Raw genomic sequence first — 15,515 nt, forward strand, 5'->3', positions numbered from 1 at the left:
TATCTGTTTATTATTTATAATAAAACTGAGTTTATGAAGTAGTTTCTTGTGCGAAACCTTATCGAAAGCTTTTCGACATACATGCTTTGAAAGCATGTGGCAACTTGTGATGTGTTAAGCAAAACTAGCACTTTTTTTGGACACATTCCCAAGTGTCAAGTGCGCATGCCAGGTGCAGTACACCTATAAAGCATCGCTGAGACTAGGTTTAGCACCTTCATTTCAACTGTTGTCGGGGTTGCTACAGACACGTAACACCCGTTCAATAACGTATGCCATCATGGAGCTTCATTCCCTCTGCACTTATGTCATCAATCATAAACAGCGGCTGAGAGTTCAGAGTGACCAAATTTATTTCTGACGAACCCTGTACTCGGGAGGTGTTCCCGAGTATCACAGGGCAGTGTCGACTACACTACGGCTGACGCCGCGGAATCGGCCATGGTCTCAGCACGGTACACGACCTCCTGACGGTGCCGCAGTTTCCGTTGCGCTGCCTCGATGACCTTGCGACGCAACTGGACGTCGCAAGGGAGAAAACAAAGAGAGAAAAGGCTTTGTTAACGAAACAGGCAGAGCAGACCATCTGAATCAGCATGCTAGAACCTTCTAATCTTCACTGAGGAAGTTAGATAACGGAATGAGTGATCGGGATATCTGAGTGGGGATGCCGGAGATAAAGCGGCATATCTGTCTTGCGCAGCTGTCGGCCCACTTAGAAGCGCTGCAAAATAATCCAGACCCATAAAAGATTGCAGGAGGTACAATGCGCATCATATAGAACACTATAGTCAACCGCTACTCCTGCATTAAACGCCTTTCGGTAGATGTCATTCATACCAAAAGTAAGTCGTTCAAAAATCGTGAGCATTTTGATGCGCGGCCAGCGAGAAGTCAGTTCTTGATACCCTAACGCGTTTTCAGGACAGATGAAAGATATAAGCTGCGCTCATATCTGATGACGATTTGTAATGTAATGCCCTTCGAAATGGCGTGGTCACAAATAGTCACCTAGCCTGTTTGAGCTAATTACAGTCCAGCGGGTCGCGGAACTTCTAAAGTTACCTGTCACTGTAACACCCCAGGCTCGACCACTTTCCTGCCCTTCCCACACGAAACTCGAATGTTATCTCCACCGCTGGCCAATAACGCTCTAATCAGCATCGTATCCCAGCTCTTCGGGAAAGTGGACGTTTCTTTGTATGTTGGCATCACACTACAATGTGCCGAGTCACTTCCAGATTGTTGCTGCAACAGACACATGCCTCAACCTGTTGCGAACACTTACAACTGTCTGCTTTCGTCCCAAGGCCGCCAGCTCGGTCCTCAAATAGAGCGAGGCAATGCCCTTTGTGTTACCGTCCAAATTTTAGCGCGAAGGTTCCTTTGCAAGCATTCCGGGAATTCCACGAAGGTGGCTGCCGGGCTCTGTTAAGATCTTGCCCAACAGCTCAGACTTAAAAACAATTTAACAACGAGACCAATGGCATGGCGTCGGACTTTGGTCTCCACAGCACTGCAGCTCAATTTCACGGATGCGCTTTGACTCGAGTACTGTCCGTTGTTTGATCCACACCGATGGCACCGGCTGTTGGAATCTCAGCGCTGCCACCAGCTGTTGGAACCTCAGTGCTGACACCCGTTGTTGCAACCGGACCGTTGGCGCCCGTTGTTTTAAATGGGTCGCAAGCCCCAAGGGTAGCGTTGGCCTGGCGGCCTGGGGCACACTGGAAGCATCCGAAGGTCCCAGCAAAGCATGAGTCGACTACTAACAGAACAACTTGTTTATTCTAGCATCGCAAAGAGCGGGCGGTCAGGTCGACCGAAGTAGAGAGACGGGAGAGCACGTTACTCAACAGAAGAAATCGGAGCCTCTCTCTTGGCGTCCGGGGGCAGCTGCTCTTATACTCTTGGCGTCGCGGGCAAGAAGGAAGGTCACGGGACGACACCACGTGACAGCGGCGACGGACGGACTGAAAGACATGTAGAGACAAGGAGGTGACGCATCAGCCGGGCCGGCGCCGGTCAGACCTCCTCGCTTCACACTGGGGGAGCTCCTCTCCCCGGCTGCCGCGCTTTGACAAGCGTGGGCACACACACACACACGCACACACAAAGACACGTGGCACTGAACACGCCGGGACGCGCTCGGCGGGGATGCGTCGCGGCCGCTCCGAACGGGCCAAAATGTCCGCCGCTTTGAACGAAGCCCCGCCGTCCGTTGCATCCGCGCTGGCTTTACCGCGCGTCGTAGACGAAACGTAACACCGTGCAAGTCTGTATACCCCCTCTATCTTCCTCTTCTCCCTTCCCCCAGAGTAGGGTAGCCAACCGGACTCTTGAATGGTTAACATCCCTGCCTTCCTTATATCCCTCTCTCTTTCTTTCTCTCTCTCACGTACGCTTATGTCGTGCCAACGCCAACTATCTCTCTGGTATGATCGCAGCGTGCGTCACCTTGCGTAGCATTATTGCGTGCATGCTAGTTTTTCTCCAAATGCGCAGGAATATGAAATAGGAACATTCATAGCATTTCAATAACCACTTCACGATTGCTTTTCACAAAAGATTTCAATATGTGTGTTAAATGGAGTTTCATATTTTCCCCCGATATTTCGCTTGCCATCTGTAAATCTCAATTGACTTTTCTTGTATCCAACTTTCGTATATCTCAAGTACCGTGCCGGTATCCCTCATGTTCTCTTTGGTGACTGTGTACTCGTTTGTTAACTTTACTGACCACTTCCTCCTTTCCGTGTCAATGCTCTTGAGGTACATTTTTGTATCTGGGCACTTAAACAGTTGATTCCTTGTCTCCCGCGTTGCTGAGCCTTTCCTCAACACTAACTTAACCTGCCCTGGACAGCTGCGTTACAGGCGACCGGAGTAAGGGAAGCGTAAGCGCATGTGGCCGAATTGTCGGCCGGCCAGCGTACATCCTCACGCTTTCGGGGCAGCGATCGTAAGGACTGTAACACGTACTCGAGACAGGCATCCCTGTCACTTGTTGGCCACCTCGCCGTCCTTCTTCTCGACTGGTGTGCCGGGCACGACTGCCTCGACGGGAGGACCACTGGTGCTAGAAGCGGCGCCAGGAGTGTCGCCGGTGCCGGACCCTTTCCGGGATGACTTCTTGGATCCTTCCGCGGATCCCTTTCCCGAAGCCGAGGTGGACCCTTTGCCAGAGCCCGGGACGGGCGCCTTGCCGGAGGATTTCTTCGAACCCTTGCCGGACTTGTCGTCGCTGCGGGGCTTGGACGACGGCGCCGACGTCTCGCCGGACTTGGCGCGGCCTTCGCCGGCCGCCGCGCGCCCACTTCGCCGAGCGCGGTCTGCGCCTCGGTCACCGCGCTCACCGACGCCCTCTGCGCCGGCACGTCCGACGCACTCGGCACCAGGCTGTCGGGGCCCGGCTGCAGCAGTTCGGTGCTCTGCGGAGGCCTCTTCTTGGGCGGCACGCCATACTGGTCCGGTGGGCTGCGCGTGGAAACACGCACGAGCAAGCATAGTGGCTATAGGTCCGCTCTTTATGTCTCGGAAGTAACCATCACAAGACAATGAAGTGACAGTAGTTGAAGTAATGAATATACGCCGACACACAGTGAAGTGACAATGAAGCACCCGCAAAGGTGGCACAGTAGCCATGGCATTCGGTCGCTGAGCGCGAGGGCGTGGGCTCGATTCCTGGCTCGATTTGTGGCTAAATTAATCATTTGGTTAGCAGCGCGACGACCCACGTAGTAAGTGAGAGAGAGGAGAGGAAAGAGCGCTGACTTACAGTTTTGTTGCGCACACAGGTCATGCTCATATACCACGCCATGGCACAACAGAATAGACGGGAGGGTGAGATGTGGTCGGATTTCGCTTGCGGCATTACGACGGAAGGATCATGTGTCTGGATGTTGGTCTTACTTAGGAGAGAGTGACAGCGTAGGGGCAGTTACAGAGCGATCGCCGGCTTTGCATATTGCATGCTTCTCGATTATCTCTCTAGTTTCTTTGCGCTTATGGGAAGTGCTGTTGATACTTTGTCTGCCTTTGAAAATCGGTCTGCAGTGATGGTCGCGGCAATGAATGTGAGAGGGGCTGTTCCTTCCCTCACTTCCTACATTGGTCGTCACACCGCTAACGAAAGATGCAACGATACCAACATACCTGTTCTTCGACTCTTACACGTGATTCCACATTCCTCCACAACGGCATCTCTCGAAGCCTCGCTATTTGTTGAACATCCCTAAACTTCAAAGGGGCGCAGTGTACGCTCAATTTCGTCGGCACGTAAGTGCGCGCCTGTCTTGGGGCGGCAGGGGGCGAGGTGGTACCCTGGATCTCTGCCCTCAAATTTCGCGAATTACTGGAAATTAGAGGCACTTATAACGGCTACAACACGTCTTTGCGCGTTTGTTCGTCCGCACTATTCGATGAGATTAACGATCATCGTCGATGCTTTCTGCATTTCTTTGCCACGAGTCTTGCAGCAGCATAACGTGTGCAACACAATCTGATGAAAAACAGCGCCCCAGAATGAAGGCTGCTTTCAACGCTACTATTCTAGTCCTCGCCTTCGGTATTTCGTAAATACACGCGAACTCTGTCATGACTCCGCAGCGTGACATTTGCCAGAGAAAAGAGGTCAGTGGAGAGGTGCCAGCGCTGCTGCGGCCGCCGTTTCCTTGAAGAAAATAACGCAATTCCTGACAGCCCTTCTTCTGACTAAGCAACAATCCTTCGCATCGCGTCGCACTCGTGAGGGGTGGCGGCTGCCGACATTTTTACCCTCCCGTCGTGTGCACTGGCATGCCGTCAGCAGGCAATTTCAGCTACAGCGCGAGCAAAACGGGAGCCGCGCACTAGAGTGTTCCCTTTAACAATGTACCCCACTGTATATAAACATGTGAGATTAGTAGCTCGACAGCAGCGTACACTGGCGTGGAGATGATTTTGATGAAGTGCTCGTAGTCGACTTGACCTTCGTTGTTGGGGTCCGCCTCCCGGATGAACTCGTCGGCCTCCTCATCGGTCATGCGCTCGCCCAGCGTGGTGACCACGTGACGCAGCTCGGCCGTCGTTATGAAGCCGTGGCCGTCGCGGTCGAACACGCGGAACGCGTCTTGCAGGTCCGTCTGAGGGTTGAACGCGCGTGCACTTCTGCACCATGTCCAGAAACTCTGGGAACTGCACCTGGGTGGGGCACAAAGCACAGCGCGCGAGAGCGGTGACAGCCACAAACGAGCGGGATGTACAGAAAGCGTCGACGCGAAGCTCGGTTGGTGTAACGTTGCGAAGGATAAATTAAGGCAATGAAAGGTACATAGAGCAGCACGAAACGACACGAGCTCTTGTGCGGTTTCCCTTAAAGTTATGGCATGACGTGGCTATTGCGTTCATTTGGCTGACTGCCCGACAATATTCCATTAAAAGTCACACTTACGCCCGAAAGGCGAAGCACCGATTGCGATAGTAAATTAGTAGATAGCTGTACGAAGTAAGGGTAGTACCTTTACCGGCATTTTAAACTTTTAAAGATTCGCTTACTGACAAAATTAGCAATGATAGAATATGTAGGCGTCATTGAACGAGCACGTACAAAGAAACAGACACACAGATTCGCTTACTAACAAAATTAGCAATGATAGAATATGTAAGCGTCAGTGAACGAGCACGTATACAAAGAAACAGACACACAGAGACAGCGCTGTCTTTGTGTGTCTGCTTCTTTCTACGTCCTTGTTCAGTCGCGCTTACACATTCTATGATGGAATCGAACCAACTAGCCCGTCAAAGTGTTTTAACTGAATTAACCAGCCCAGTGTCAAGCATGCACTAGGTTAACATGAACACATCTCGCTCGATGACTAGCAGAAACTGTCTGTGAAAACACTGGATTAGGAATGGCAGCAGCAGCCGCGAGCCAATTTTGTTCACTTCATGATTATTTTATTTGTCCATTCGTGTACTGTACGCGATTACGTTGACTAGCGAACGCAGACCAGACGCTACGCAGACGACGCGGTGTTGGTTATTAGAGAGTTTTAGAATAGGGGCCCCAAACGTTTTGGGGCCCCAAAGAAATAGCGTCGAAGCCACAGCGCATGCGCGAGACGCGAACTGCATTTGGGTTTTGCGTTGGGAACGCTATTTCACCGATTTAGCGGGAGCTCAAATAGCGTTCCCAAAAGCTTTGCGTCAACAAACATGGCGGCACCCATCGAAGCGACGGCTCTCACCTAGCACCAAACCGGATTCGATTCGCGGTAACGCGTGAAATTCGCAAGCTAGGAGAAGTGACTGCAGTTATCGCTTTCTCTCAACTAGCATGTGTTATGAAGATTGATTCATTACACGCCGCTGATTCCGAATTCGAGTGTGGATTTTATGGCTCGTAGGCCTAACACGGCTAAGCTTGGGTGGTGAAGGCACGTAAAGTTGGTTTTGTTGCTCAAAACTAAGCACAATTGTTTGCTGCTTGAACAATAACCTCTAACTTGTAATTAAACGCGAATACACGCAAGTCAAAATTAATATTCATATAATAAAATCGTATATTTCATTTAATTATTTTTAATCGTTTTTCTTAGACGCCGTAGTGGCGCTCTCAGCGCAAGACGCTATCCGCAAATGAAAAGCCCTATTCTAAAACTCTTCACTCCTGCGTGCCCCAACGCTAACACCCGCAAAGCTCTTTGGGGCCCCAAAATATTGGGGCCCCTATTCTAAAACTCTCTATTAAGGCAAGCGTTCGCCCCTGTGCAGGGGCGAACGCTCAGGGGCTGGTAGCAGACGACAAAGCGCGGACGGATACATCTTGATGTGTTCGCCTTCCTCGTTGACCGAGGCGCCAGTACCTTTCACAGAGCTGCACGGAGATTCTGATACAAAACACGTGTAGGAAGGAAAAAAATAGTAGGAGGGAGCATGCCGCAACGCAACCGAAGCCGGACCGGGTGGCCAAACGCGTTATCGCACGTCACAGGGCGTGGTTGCTTTTAGTGTTCCCGCTCTGCAGGCAAAGCCATGGTGGGGCAGCCGAACAAACGCGCACCGAACAAAAACGACTGGCATAGCCCCTGGGAGCCAAAGTCTCAGCAAATCTCGATTCTTGCTCTATGATCTCGACACACGATATCAAGTTTTGGGCCACCACTGTGGCTTCACGAAGCGTTCGCTTGCCAAGGCTGGCTGCGGGACGTAATGCTCCCTGAAGGGTTTCATCGAGCTTGCGTCACGAGACTGACCTCAAATCTCGTGCGCTTCTGGTGGAAGCAGCGACTGCTTGTACCCGCTAAGGCACGCGACCATGGCGAGGACACTTCAAATCGCGTAGTTAGCGAAAAAAGCTTGGCTTTACAATTTCTCCTGTTAGTTTATTCGCAGCTCGCACGCCTTTTGTACCATTCCCCCGTTGGCCTTTGCGTCTAACTGAAAGTAACCTGCGGACTAATCGCTGCAATGAAGGCCTTTACTGTGGGGGACTATACATACCCAAAGTTAGAAAGTGCTACCGGGCAGACGTACAAAAGAACGCGAAAGAGGCGTATGAAGGAGTGAGGAAAGCTGGAGTGAGTGGGGTTCCTTTATAAGAATTGCACATGTCCAGTGCAATCGCAATTATGTAATCATTCCTTTGCCCTTGGCCATGACAGGGTTAGTGCTATATAGTTCAATTCTGTAAGCGAAAACGAAAGCCCACCTTCTGCTGGAGGTCGTCGGGCGCGGTGCTCTTGACGCGTTTCTTGAACTCAGACTCGACGATGACGCGGACGGCGCTTCGGAGGATCTCGTCGACGTGCTCGAACGCCACCGTGCCTGAGCGATCCACGTCGAACTTGGAAAACAGGTCACGCAGCTCGGCCACCTTGGCGTCGTCGAGCTCGTCTTGCGTGGCGACCGACATGACGACCGCTACCTGCTCTGCTGTTGTTGTTGTTGTTGTCCTGAGTGGCCGTGGCACATACCCACAGTCGGGGATTGGCCAAGAAGCGGGCGGTTTAATTAGGTGCCTAAAATAATAATGATAACAAGGGAGTTAACAATTTGGGCATGTGAGTTTAAAATAAACGTTTTGTGTTTGGAGAAAAAAAGAAATAATCAGATGAAAACCGGGTATAAGATAATAATAATAATAACAATAATAATTAATAAAAGATAATAAATAAAAGAAAGCTATGGTTGGGAGGGAGAACGATCAATCTAACATGGAAATCGATTAGTTTCAATGAGGTAATTTTGGATCGCCAAGCAAACATTTCTGTTGCTGAACCCAACAATGGAGGCTCCAAAAGATAGGATCACAGGCACTGATAAAGTCAGACCAATAGAGCGAAGCGGGATTTCAAGTAGTCGTTTTCTTATAATAGAAAAACGTCTGCAAGACAACAAGAAATGATCGATTGTCTCCGCTTCGCCACAGAATGAGCATAATGGTGAGGGGACCAGACCAGACCTGTGGAGGTAGAAGTTCAATGCAGGTATACGGCAGCACAGCTTCGTGATGGACACTTCAATTTTCCGTGTTCGGCAAAAATCTCTGTTCCAAGGGTGCAGGAGATGTCCGTAATCCATAGAGTTAGTAAGTGCGGAGCCTGATACTGACTGTATAATGATACTCCTGCGAAATCTAGCTGCAGTTACATAAGCAGTCAAAGGGCAGCAAGGAAGAATCGGGCCACTTATCGATGCCTTGGCTAGAGAGTCTGCAATTTCATTAATGATTAGTCCTTTATGGCCGGGCACCCAAATCAAACGCACGCTTCTCAAGTAACCAGGTACCAATGATTGAAATGTCCTCATCACGCGAGAATCACTAGAAGCAGTAAGGGATGAGCACAATGATAAAGAATCAGTAACTATCACGGCTGACGTAATTGATGGTCCTAATTTGCGTAATGCCAGCACCACGGCCATGAATTCGGCTAAAAAAATCGGTATGAAATCTGGCAGCCGAAGAGAAAATGTCCAATCGAGAATCGGGGAAAATATTCCTACACCTGACTTTTCTTCACATTGTGAAGCATTTGTAGCAATTACAACGTTTGTTTGTAGGTTTTTCAGGTGATCTTGTAATATACCGTCTAGAATACGGTGTGGACGTAATTTTGCATTATTAGGAAAGATGTCACCAAATTGAATATCCGTGGCAACAGCTCTGTCGGTAATAGGTAGAACATCGCATATGCACACGCCCAAAGAGTCAAGTAATTTTTGCACGAATATAATTTGCGGGTTATGTAGTCGCGGCCAGATGACACCGGGTGGAACGCTCCTTCTGCTTCTTCATCTGCACGCGCACGGCTGCTGCCACAAATGACGACGATGATGATGATGACAAAGACGACGACGATGACGTTGTCTCCCCGAAGAAACGGCGCGAATCCCTTGCGCTGCTCTAGTCATGGCCGATGCCCCGTAGTGTGGTGTGCCAGGTCCCTGACAAACAACACATCAATTATTTTAGGCGCGTGGAGTAGCGCTGACCATGTTCAACGCCCCATCAAGTCAATCCTGCACTTTCGAAGTGAGACTGGCCTAGACGATCATCTCTAGAACCTGTGAGGCGTGCAGGCAGTGCGAAATGTGTTTGCGCGATGACTTTTTTTGTGGACAAGATTACTCCTGTGTGTATCGTGCCTACAGCGCGCATCCGCTCATTGGACAAGGTGTATATATATATATATATATATATATATATATATATATATATATATATATATATATATATATATATATATATATATATATATACTGTAAAACTCTTTACACACTTAAGGGCGTCTTCCGGTCGCACTGGTAACACGATTACTATTCGAGCCTCGCAAGAATTTACAGAGGCCGACAACGAAGCTCTAACAAGACCTGCATGACAAAATAGCAGTTGAAAACTATGTAATCATTCTGACAGCCTTCGGTGCACAGAAATATCCGGCAAGAGAATTTCACAGGGAGTGATATGAAACTCTCCTGTCGGATATTTCTGTGCGCCCAAGACTGTCAGAATGACTACATAATTTTCAACTACGTATTTTGTCATCGCACGTCTAGTTACAGCTCCGTTGCCGTCCTGTAACAAATTTTGTAAGGCCTTAACGGTAAGTGCGACAAGAAAATACCTTTAGGGGTGTTAACATTTTTACACCGTAGTACACTCTTAAATAAATGTACACCTTTGGGTCGTATCTTGCCACCCAACAATAATCGTCATCTGTCTTGCTTGCGTTTCCTTTCTTGAAAACACTGCGCTCGATATACTTTCCTGCCGAGAATGCTCTCTCATGCTGATAACACACATGCCGTTCGTGGGTTGGAAGTACCGGGCTCGCAGTGTTAATGGAATGAAATGCAGACAAGACAGATGACGATTATTGTTGTGTGGCAAGACCCAAGGGGTTTAATTTTGTTTAAAAGCGCAGCACATTGCACCATAATATAATCACCTGCCACATACATCATCATCATCATCATCATCAGCCTGGTTACGCCCACTGCAGGGCAAAGGCCTCTCCCATACTTCTCCAACAACCCCGGTCATGTACTAATTGTGGCCATGCTGTCCCTGCAAACTTCTTAATCTCATCCGCCCACCTAACTTTCTGCCGCCCCCTGCTACGCTTCCCTTCCCTTGGGATCCAGTCCGTAACCCTTAATGACCATCGGTTATCCTCCCTCCTCATTACATGTCCTGCCCATGCCCATTTCTTTTTCTTGATTTCAACTAAGATGTCATTAACTCGCGTTTGTTCCCTCACCCACTCTACTCTTTTCTTATCCCTTAACGTTACACCTATCATTCTTCTTTCCATAGCTCGTTGCGTCGTCCTCAATTTGAGTAGAACCCTTTTCGTAAGCCTCCAGGTTTCTGCCCCGTAGGTGAGTACTGGTAAGACGCAGCTATTATACACTTTCCTCTTGATGGATAATGGCAACCTGCTGTTCATGATCTGAGAATGCCTGCCAAACACACCCCAGCCCATTCTTATTCTTCTGATTATTTCTGTCTCATGATCCGGATCTGCCGTCAATACCTGCCCTAAGTAGATGTATTCCCTTACTACTTCCAGTGCCTCGCTGCCTATTGTAAATTGCTGTTCTCTTCCGAGACTGTTAAACATTACTTTAGTTTTCTGCAGATTAATTTTTAAACACACTCTTCTGCTTTGCCTCTCCAGGTCAGTGAGCATGCATTGCAATTGGTCCCGTGAGTTGCTAAGCAAGGCAATATCATCAGCGAATCGTAAGTTACTAAGGCATTCTCCATTTACTTTTATCCCCAATTCTTCCCAATCCAGGTCTCTGAATACCTCCTGTAAACACGCTGTGAATAGCATTGGAGAGATCGTATCTCCCTGTCTGACGGCTTTCTTTATTGGGATACATTTGCCATTATTGCCACATACATTTCCCTGCATCTCCCATTTGCTCTTAGCCCAGTGAAGAGTAGCAGGATAGAGGCACGCTCTCCAGGCCGACCTCTCCTCCTTTCTTTTCATTAAAATATACTCCTCCTGCTCCTCATCTATGGACGACAGCGCAATGATTGGGTAAGTAAATACAATCGAAAATACATTGTTACCCGCACAAGAGAACGAGCCGAAGCAATGTGAAGTATCAGGAAGGCAGGAAAGAGAGCAAATTGCGGAATGGTCCGTGGTAGGCCGCGGTTAGCGGTGGTCGGACAGCATCGCGGCGCACGAAAAGCGTGTATCGAAGTGGCCAGGTCGGGGTGCACGAAGATTGTATTGTGGCGGGGCGCAGTGGGCCGGAGGAATTCAACACAATCCAGGTGGCGCTGTACGAATTCTTGTGGCTGGGCTGGTAGCTGCGTTGATGTAAACAAGTCTCCGGAGAGACGCAGAGAACTACCGCACACCAGCTCTGCTGCTGAGCAGTGTAGGTTTGCCTCGAAGACGTCCCGTAAACCCAGGAGCACGAGGGGCAACCCATCAACCCAGGTGGCGCAAGTGAGGCGTGAAGCCAAGGCGGCCTTCAAGCTGCACATGACAGTAAAACAGGACTGGGGGACACCCTTTTCTGTGATGTTAGTTCAGATTGTTTCTGTTCCTCTTACATTAATGATGACAAGTAGTGACACAGATGGTTTTATACCTGCATATCTTTTGGTGAATGCGAGACTCGCCTCCCCGTAGGCTCACGGCCGACAGCGCGGCCGATATCAAATGTAAACGTGACGCAACGTGTGTCAGTGCCCCGAAATTGGTTTGAAATGTAATTATAAATTATTGTAAAATAAAAGTCACCTAAACAAAGCAGCAGAAGTTGCTGCTGCGTTCGGGCACGGCCGTGCCTGTATCTTCCGAGTGACGCCTTCCACGCGGGCTGCACTGCACCCAGAGAAGTTTTTAAAAATTCATAGAGCGGAGATGCTGTCCTAAAGATGAAGTCGGCCGCCTCCACCTTGCTAGGATGATATAATGAAGTTATAATGTGACGGAGAACAGAACGCGTTTTCTTTTCACTTTTCAACGACCGCGCTGGCCCGCAGTACGAGTTGCCATACTGCGTTCGAGCGAGGCTGTAAGTAAGCCATCAACCTGAGCCCGAGTAATTCGGAAAACTGTGGCAATTCGCTGATACAGCTGAGCTGTGTTTGATGCGTTAGTTGCCAGGTCGACAAACGTCCGTGAAAGATTTCATTTTTTTTCTCGGCGGAAGCGCTATGTCGCAGCTATTGATAAAAAGATTCCGCTTTTTAGCAGAAGACCGTTGGACGTTTTCGATAGCACACGTACAGGCCTGCATTTAACAAGAAGATATCGAAATCAGCCATTTACAAACTCTGGCTTTCCCTAAACTGTGAGCGCATCTAATCCAGTATTCTTTCAGATTTCTCCGCTGAAAAACGGGCGATTCCGCATGTGGGGAGTCGTATCAGTAGACTATACACCTACTGATAGTACGCGCAGAAGCTTACGATAAAAAAAAAAGATTCAGCTGTAGATATCGCCCACGCTCATATCCTCATCTACCGCAGCCCGTCAAGCCCTCTTTTCTATAGCTTATAGCGAAGGCAAGTGTTGGCCAAAGCCTTACCCGTGCTTTCTATCTCGAAGAAATCTCGTTGGTTCAGCCAAGCAGCCACAGTGAACCCAGCAGTCAGTGGAACCGGATATGTACGGTGCAAAGTTCAATCACCAAACACCTTTGCGCCAAGCGAATTCAAAATGGTGGCCTACAGATCAGAGTTTGCAGCTTTTAAGCGATCGATCTTCGATCTGATGAATTTTACAGAGTGTTTGAAGTCTATATACCCACTGATAGTACGCGATGCGACGAAGGCGAGCGCCATCTGGGTTAGGAGAGTGTTCAGTTATTTGTACAGGATTAACGTTGATTCACAGTGGAGGATTGAATGAATAGAATTTATTGATTGGAAAGACAGAGAGGTCGACCTGAGCTAGTGCGCTCTAGTCTGCTACTCACACACACAGTGGAGGAAAAGAACTAGCAAGCTTACCAGCAAGTATGCGGCCTGTAGGGTGGGCAACAAAGAACGTCAAGCGGAAAGTCAGAGAGGCTGAGATAATCTCATGGGCGGCGGCAATGGAAAAGAAACCTGCCATGAGTATAACTACTTAAGAGGAAAAAACGATATCAGGAAAAAAGTAATTTATGATAACTCAAAGGGAAGCTCGTTACTTTTTGAAGCGAGATCAGGATGCCTTAGAACACGCACCTATAAAGCGAGATATAAGAATGAAGAAGAAACATGTGCTTGCTGCGGTGAACCTGTGGAAACGATGGAGCATGTTTTATTAGAATGTGAAGACGTCCACCCAGAGGTCGATTTAGGCGCCACTGGCCTCCTTGAAGCACTTGGGTTCAGCGAGAGTTGTGGAAAAGTAAACATGTCCGCAATAGAGATTCGTAAGAGGCGATTGGAAAATTCGTGGAAGAAAAGTAGGGAAACGACAAAGAGCGCAGACGTACAAAAGCAAAGTTCGCAATAGGGGGTCAGAAAATTTGTTTGTGGGAGTTCGTAGGGCTTTTTTTTTTCTTTTTAACCCTAGGTAGGCCATTAGGCAGTATAATAGCGACAGCTTGATGGCTCAACCCAACGCCCTATTCAAAAGGGGATCCTCGTAACATACATCCATCCAGTCCACCTTCGTGCATAGCATTCGCCGCCAGCGTTTCCCGGTAAACATTACGGTTACATACGCTCCAATTGCCGGGAAGCGTGAGAAGCAGTCAGGGATCTTTAAATGCTGTCGGCGTTCCTCTTTTAAAGCCGAAGCTTTATCGTCCTCAAAATTTTATCTTAGGGATTAATTTTAAGGGTACTGACGGTGCAAGCGTCTACGAACGGAGTTTTTTTTCTTTGTTGACGGGTTACGGAGCTCAGACATTTTACAAACTTATGCACGAGAGCTATTCCTGGTGCTCGTCCAGATTTAATTTCCTGATTGTGCTATCGTCAACAAGTGTATGAAGCTACGGAGCGCGTAGGCTGTGTGCTGTCATATGTCGTGCTAAAAACGTAACACGCATTATTGTTGTGCTACTGGGTGTGCGTAGCGTTCTCAGTCCGTGCTTTTGTTAGGCCCTGCAAATTCATTTTACGAGAACAAGCTGTTAATTACCAAGTGTAAATGAATTTGACTGTTATGAGTAGGCTTTCTATCCTTCGCTGTCTCGGCAGAATGAAGTGGCGCACGAGTTTGTTGGCTCATATTAACTTCAAAACTGCTTAAAGAAAAGGGGGAAGGTGCTAGCATTGATGCAAACCATGTCTATGTGTCATTTTCGTGTTTGCATACCCTTTGTTTACAGAGGAGGTACAGGTTACACTGTGATGGTTGCGCTTGAGAGCCAGCGGTACCAGTTTGTCATGAAGGTGTGGAACCAGTTTCCCTGCATGCAGAAATGTTGGCGTCATGACGAAATTGCGACAATGGTTCAAATGCTCAACTATTCATCATCGCTCATAGCACAGCACTTAATAAACATACCTTCAATACGGTAAAATCCATGTTCTATCACCCAACAAAAATTTTTAATGTCTCACCTCGAGTAACTCTATGGGCGAAGCGCGCACACCCAGGAACGAACGACCAAACTGCGAGGGCGGATGGATGGATGGATGTTATGAGCGTCCCCTTTGGAACGGGGTGGTGGCTAGCGCCACCAAGCTCTTTCTACTATGCTGTCTAATATCCTACCTAGGTTAACCAATGAAAAAAAAAAACACTATGAACTACCACGTCCAAATTTTCTGATACCCTATTGCGAACTGTGCTTTTGTACGTCTCCGTCCTTTGTCGTTTCCCTACTTTTCTTCCACCAATCCTCCAATCGCCTCTTACTGATGTCTATTGCGGACCTGTTTGCTTTACCACTGCTCCCGCTGAACCCAAGGGCTTCAAGGAGGCCAGTGGTGCCTAAATCGACCGCTGGATAGACGTCTTCACATTCTAATAAAATATGCTCCGTCGTTTCCCTAGCTTTACCGCAGCAAGCACATGCTTCTTCTTCCTTCTTATATCTCGCTTTATAGGTGCGTG

General features: G+C 48.5%; 1 pseudogene; it reads right to left on the minus strand.

Moving 5' to 3' along the window:
* Positions 1–336: 336 nt before the first annotated feature.
* LOC135912377 (uncharacterized) lies at positions 337–7,926 on the minus strand (annotated as a pseudogene).
* Between the last annotated feature and the right edge of the window lie 7,589 nt (positions 7,927–15,515).

The sequence above is a fragment of the Dermacentor albipictus genome, chromosome 6 (genome assembly GCF_038994185.2).
Source record: "Dermacentor albipictus isolate Rhodes 1998 colony chromosome 6, USDA_Dalb.pri_finalv2, whole genome shotgun sequence".
NCBI lineage: Eukaryota > Metazoa > Arthropoda > Arachnida > Ixodida > Ixodidae > Dermacentor > Dermacentor albipictus.